Source organism: Rana temporaria, chromosome 4, assembly GCF_905171775.1.
Source record: "Rana temporaria chromosome 4, aRanTem1.1, whole genome shotgun sequence".
In the NCBI taxonomy this organism is placed as follows: Eukaryota; Metazoa; Chordata; class Amphibia; order Anura; family Ranidae; genus Rana; species Rana temporaria.
This window is the reverse complement of record NC_053492.1, coordinates 42,274,814-42,280,813: the sequence shown is the minus strand read 5'-3', so window position 1 is coordinate 42,280,813 and position 6,000 is coordinate 42,274,814.

The window sequence follows — 6,000 nt, the reverse complement described above, 5'->3', positions numbered from 1 at the left end:
ATCCCTTTGATCTGAGAAGGAAGTGTTAGTTACAATGTTTCCTGTTAAAAACTTGGCAGACTGCCCAGATATTTTCTTTTGACAGCTGAAAGTCTCTCCTCTTGTTATATGAAAGAATCAGCAAACTCTGCATTGAAGATCGTCAGGGGGGTTGAATCGAGATCACGATTTTTTTAACGATTAATTGTGCAGCTCTAGCACGGTATTTGCGCAGCAATTTTTCAAACATGTTTTTTTTGGAAAAAAATGTTTCATTCATTAAAAAAACAGTTAGTTAGTTAAGTTAGCACAATTTTTTTTGGTATCCTAATCGATGCTTTACATTTTTTTAGGTTACATGTTTAGAGTTACAGAGGAGGTCTAGTACTAGAATTATTGTTCTCGCTCTAACGATCGTGGCGTATGTAACCTGTGTGTATCTGGCTCTGATACTACCAGTGCCTACCCAGCCACTGACTAGTATCTCTCCCCAGCCTGTCCCCACACACCCTCTCACCTGTTGACCTGTGGATGGGGGAATCACTCCTGCAGTGTTATTGTGTCCTGCCAGTGCGTACAATGATCAGTGTTGCTAACTTTAGCTGGCAGCACTGATTGTTTTAAGAAAAAAAAACAGGCTGGTTGTACTCAAGTTGATTAATAGATTGACTTGTGTAAAACCAGCTAGCCCATACATAGATTGACTATGGCTGGTCTCTGCATAATTGGCGTAATTTCAATCCATGTATGACCCGCTTAACCACTACTCAGTCCCTAAATATCCTTCCACTCCTGTACATAGTGCTCACTGTCATACTCTCCACACTCCTCTCTCCTGTACATAGTGCCCACTGTCATACTCTCCACACTTCTCTCCTATACATAGTACCCACTGTCATACCCTACACACTCCTCTCCTGTACATAGTGCCCACTGTCATACCCTCCACACTCCTCTCCTATACATAGCGCCCACTGTCATACCCTTCACACTCCTCTCCTGTACATAGTGCCTGCTGTCATACACTTCTCTCCTGTACTTAGTGCCCACTGTCGCACCCTCCACACTCCTCTCCTGTACATACTGCTCACTGTCATACCCTCCACACTCCTCTCCTATACATAGTGCCCACTGTCATACCCTCCACACTCCTCTCCTATACATAGTGTTCACTGTCATACCCTCCACACTCCTCTCCTATACATAGAGCCCACTATCATACCGTCTACATTCCTCTCCTGTACATACTGCCCACTGTCATACCCTCCACACTCCTCTCCTGTACATACTGCCCCATCATACCCTCCACACTTCTCTCTGGTACGTACTACCCTCTGTCATACCCCCTCACTCTTCCTGTACATACTGCCCATTGTCATACCCTTCACACTCCTCTCCTATACATAGTGCTTTTTTCCGTACCCTTTGTTAGACCCTCCACATTCCTCTCCCTCACCTGCACATACTTCCCACTTATATACCGTCCATACTCCTCCCCTATGTCGCTTACCCACAAAAACAGTTCTTTAAAATTATACTGAATATCCTCAATGTTACCAGCTCTAGAATGGACACACTTTTGTTAGTTCAACTAAAGGAAATATCAGTTCTCATATTTGTTCTGCCCCATTATTAGTACTCATTTAATTTTGTGATTACTACTATGATGTATAGAGGAACATCGGGGATCTCAGCTACTCTAAATATAGCACTTATATAAAAAAGTGGCCCTGAAAATATTTTTTAAATGTTGGCAACTGTGCACTTAGGCACTGCCCAAGGGCCACTGGGTCAGTAGGGGCCCCATGAGAGGCTCCTGGGATCCTGTGATAATAAAGCGGTAGTAAACTTTCCTGACATTACTACTTTTTAGAGGCCCTGGGGTAGGTTATGCCACAACGTACAAGTATGCACAGCATATTAGCACATTAGTGTACACTTACATTTTCAGACTGAGCCCTCCAGTGCTGCGATGAATCAGGCGGGGCCTGGACACTTCCATCTTCACCCGGTCTTCCTTCTGGGTTCTGTGCCTTTGGTCACTTGCCTTGGCTGGGCTGCGTTCATGTCATTCCCACGCATTTATTTATTATTTATTACACCCCATTCACACCTCCGCGACAAAACCCCCGACGCCGGCCGCTCGTGCCGCTGGAGGGGAGAATTCCCATTGCTGTCTAAGAGATGGTTCACATCTCATAGACGCCGTACACCTGCGGCATGAAAAAAAGTCCCGGACCCGTTTTTTCAGGCGGCATTGGCGTTCGGCCATACAAAGCAATAGGAAGGATTTGTAAAAAAAAGTTACACTATTCGCGGCAAAATACGCCGCGTACGCGGCGTTACTTGTCGCGGAGGTGTAAATGCAGCCTAAAAGGCCTCACCAAAATCCTCAGCACCAGGCCCATGATGTTCTTAATCTGGCCCTGAGTAGGCCTATGGCTAGAATTATTGCTCTCGCTCTAACGATCGCGGCGATACCTCACTTGTGTGATTTGAACACCGTTTTCATATGCGGGCGCTACTCGCGTATGCGTTCGCTTCTGCGCGCGAGCTTGTCGGGACGGGGCGCTTTAAAATTTTTTTTTTTTGTTTTCTTATTTATTTTTATTTATTTTATTACTTTTTACACTGAAAAAAATTGATCACTTGTATTCCTATTACAAGGAATGTAAACATCCATTGTAATAGAAAAAAGTATGACAGGTCCTCTTAAATATGAGATCTGGGGTCAAAAAGACCTCAGATCTCATATTTGGGCTTAAATGCAAAAAAAAAAAAATTTGGAAATGTCATTTTTTCAAATGACAAAAAAAAATAAATGTCTCTTTAAGAGGCTGGGCGGGACTGACGTTTTGACGTCACTTCCGCCCAGCAGAGCTATGGGGACGGGAGAAGGAGGTTTTTCCTTCAGTCTCGTCCCCGCTCAGCTGCTGAACAGTCGCGATCTCCTCCGCCGCTACCGACGGCTCCGGTAAGCGGCGGAGGGCGCGGGAGAGCGGCGGGAGGGGGGGGGGCCACTCTCGCCACCGATAACGGCGATCTCGCGGCGAATCCGCCGCGGAGACCGCCGTTATCGTTTACCAGACCGCGCACACTAAAGATTGATACCTCGGTTGTGGCAGCAGCTGCTGCCGTTACCGAGATATCAATCTTTAAAAAATGGACGTACATCGTCGTGCGCAGGTCTGGAAGTGGTTAAGGAAGCACCTGCCACTTATGAACTATTGACAAGAAGTAAGCTGTCATATACCTTGCCTTGAAAAAGTATTCACATCCCTTGAAATTCTTAAAATGTTGTCATGTTACAGCCAAAATTGTAAAAGTATTTTTATTGGGATATAATGTGATAGACCAACACAAAGTGGCATATAGTTGTGAAATGGAAGGAAAATGATAAATGGTTTTCCCAATTTTTTACAAATAAATATGTGAAAAGTGTGGTGTGCATTTGTATTCAGCCCCCCGGAGTCGATACTTTGTAGAACCACCTTTCACTGCAATTGCAGCTGCAAGTCTATTTGGGGATGTCTCTACCAGCTTTGCACATCTAGAGAGTGAAATACATTTTTGCCCATTCTTCTCTGCAAAATAGCTCAAGCTCTGTCAGATTGGATGGAGAGCGTCTGTGAAGAGCAATTTTCAAGTCTTGCTACAGATTCTCAATTGGATTTAGGTCTGGACTTTGACTGGACCATTCTAACACATGAATATGCTTTGATCTAAACCATTCCATTGTAGCTCTGGCTGTATGCTTAAGGTCTTTGTCCTGCTGGAAGCTGAACCTCTGCCCCAGTCTCAAGTCTTTTGCAGACTCAACTGGTTTTCTTCTAACTTTGCCATGTATTTGGCTCCATCCATCTTCCCATCAATTCTAACCAGCATCCTCACAACATGATGCTGCCACCACCATGTTTCACAGTGGGGATGGTGTGTTCAGAGTGATTTGCAGTGTTATTTTTTCGCAACACGTAGTGTTTTCCTCCTAGGCCAAAAAGTAAAATTTTGGTCTTATCAGACCAGAGCACCTTCTTCCACCTTCTTTGGTTTTATCACTCACTCAGAGCACATTCTTTCACATGTTTGTTGTGTCCCCCACAAAGCTTCTCACAAACTGAAAACAGCACTTTTTATGGCTTTCTTTCAACAATGGCTTTCTTCTTGCTACTTTTCCATAAAGGGCAGATTTGTGGAGTGCATGACTAATAGTTGTCCGGTGGACAGATTCTCCCACCTAAGCTGTGGATCTCTGCAGCTCCTCCAGAGTTACCATGGGCCTCTCTGCTGCTTCTCTGATTATTGCTTTCCTTGCCTGGCCTGTCAGTTTAGGTCAGTGTTTCTCAATTCCAGTCCTCAAGGCACACCAACAGGTCATGTTTTCAGGATTTCCTTTAGATGAAACAGCTGTGGTAATTGATAAGGCAATGAAACTGATCCAATCACCCGTTATCAAAAGAAAGGAAAGCCTGAAAACATGACCTGTTGGTGCGCCTTGAGGACTGGAATTGAGAAACACTGGTTTAGGTGAACGGCCATGCCTTGGTAGGTTTGCAGTTGTGCCATACTCTTTCCATTTTCGGATGATGGATTGAACAGTACTCTGTGATATATTCTAAGCTTGGGATATTTTTTTATAGCCTAACCCTGCTTTAAACTTCTCTACAACTTTTGTAAGGGCTTCCCTTGGTTGGAGTCCATAATGCAGAGTTGTATGCTCACCCTTGCAAATACACACAACCCACGCTAACAAGGCAAGAAGCTACCTGGGCTGTGAGTCTGTGCACGGGGGCTTGATAGGGATTTGCCAAAGGATAGTCAAAGTAAAGCCGTGGTCAGGGATTCCAGAATTCAAAATAAACGATCAACATAGCCAGGGTCAGAAGCCGGAGTCAGTCTTGTAGCTGAAGCAGAACACAGGAATACAGGAACCTTTGACAATGACAGGACAGAACAATGAACTGACAAATCCCTGAGTGAGGCAGTGCTTTATACCCTAGTTGATTGGGTAACCTTCCTCAGCTGAACTAGGAGAGACAGGTGCAGATTGCAAGGAGATCCAGAGAAGGGCGATCAGCACATCATTCAGAACCAGACTTAAATGGAAAGCAGGCAAAATACCAAACTGAGGAGTGGCTCAGAGGCAAAGAACCGAAGCAGCAACAGAGAGGTCCTGGGTTCAATATCACCCAGAGCCACTTGGGGCATGACCACGCCTGGCCGCCTGAATGGCACGGTAGAAACCGTGACAACTTTATTCCTGAACTGTCTGCTGTGTTCCTTGGCCTTCATGATGCTGTTTGCTCACTAAGTTTCTCTAAAAAAAACTCTGAGGGCTTCACAGAACAGCTGTATTTATACTGAGATTAAATTACACACAGGTGGACTCTATTTACTAACTAGGTGACTTCTAAAGGCAATTGGTTCCACTAGATTTTAGTTAGGAGTATCAGAGTAAAGGGGGTGAATGCAAATGCACGCCACACTTTTCACATATTTATTTAAAAAAATTGTTGAAAACCATTTATCATTTTCCCTCCACTTTACAGTTATGTGCCACTTTGTGTTGGTCTATCACATAAAATCCCAATAAAATATATGTACGTTTTTTGATTGTAACATGACAAAATGTGGAAAACGTTGTTTTTAAGGGTCTAGAAAAAACGTTGTTTTTTTCAACCTGATCATTAAAACGGCCTTGCCTACACATGATCGAAAAAAAAAAATGCTCTAGCAAAGCGCGGTGACGTACAACACGGAGAAGGAGAAGTTCCATGCGGATGGCGCCACCCTTTGGGCTGCTTTTGCTGATTTAGTGATAGTAAAAGTCGATTCTCGCTTTTCAGTCTGTTACGGCGTAATGAATGTGCTTACTCCATTACGAACGCTAGTTTTACCAGAACAAGTGCACACGTCTCATAACTTACTTCTGAGCATGCGTGTTTTTTTCACGTCGTTAAAGCCCACACACGACCATTTTTTACGACGTAAAAACCGACAACGTTAAAACGACGTGAAAAATTA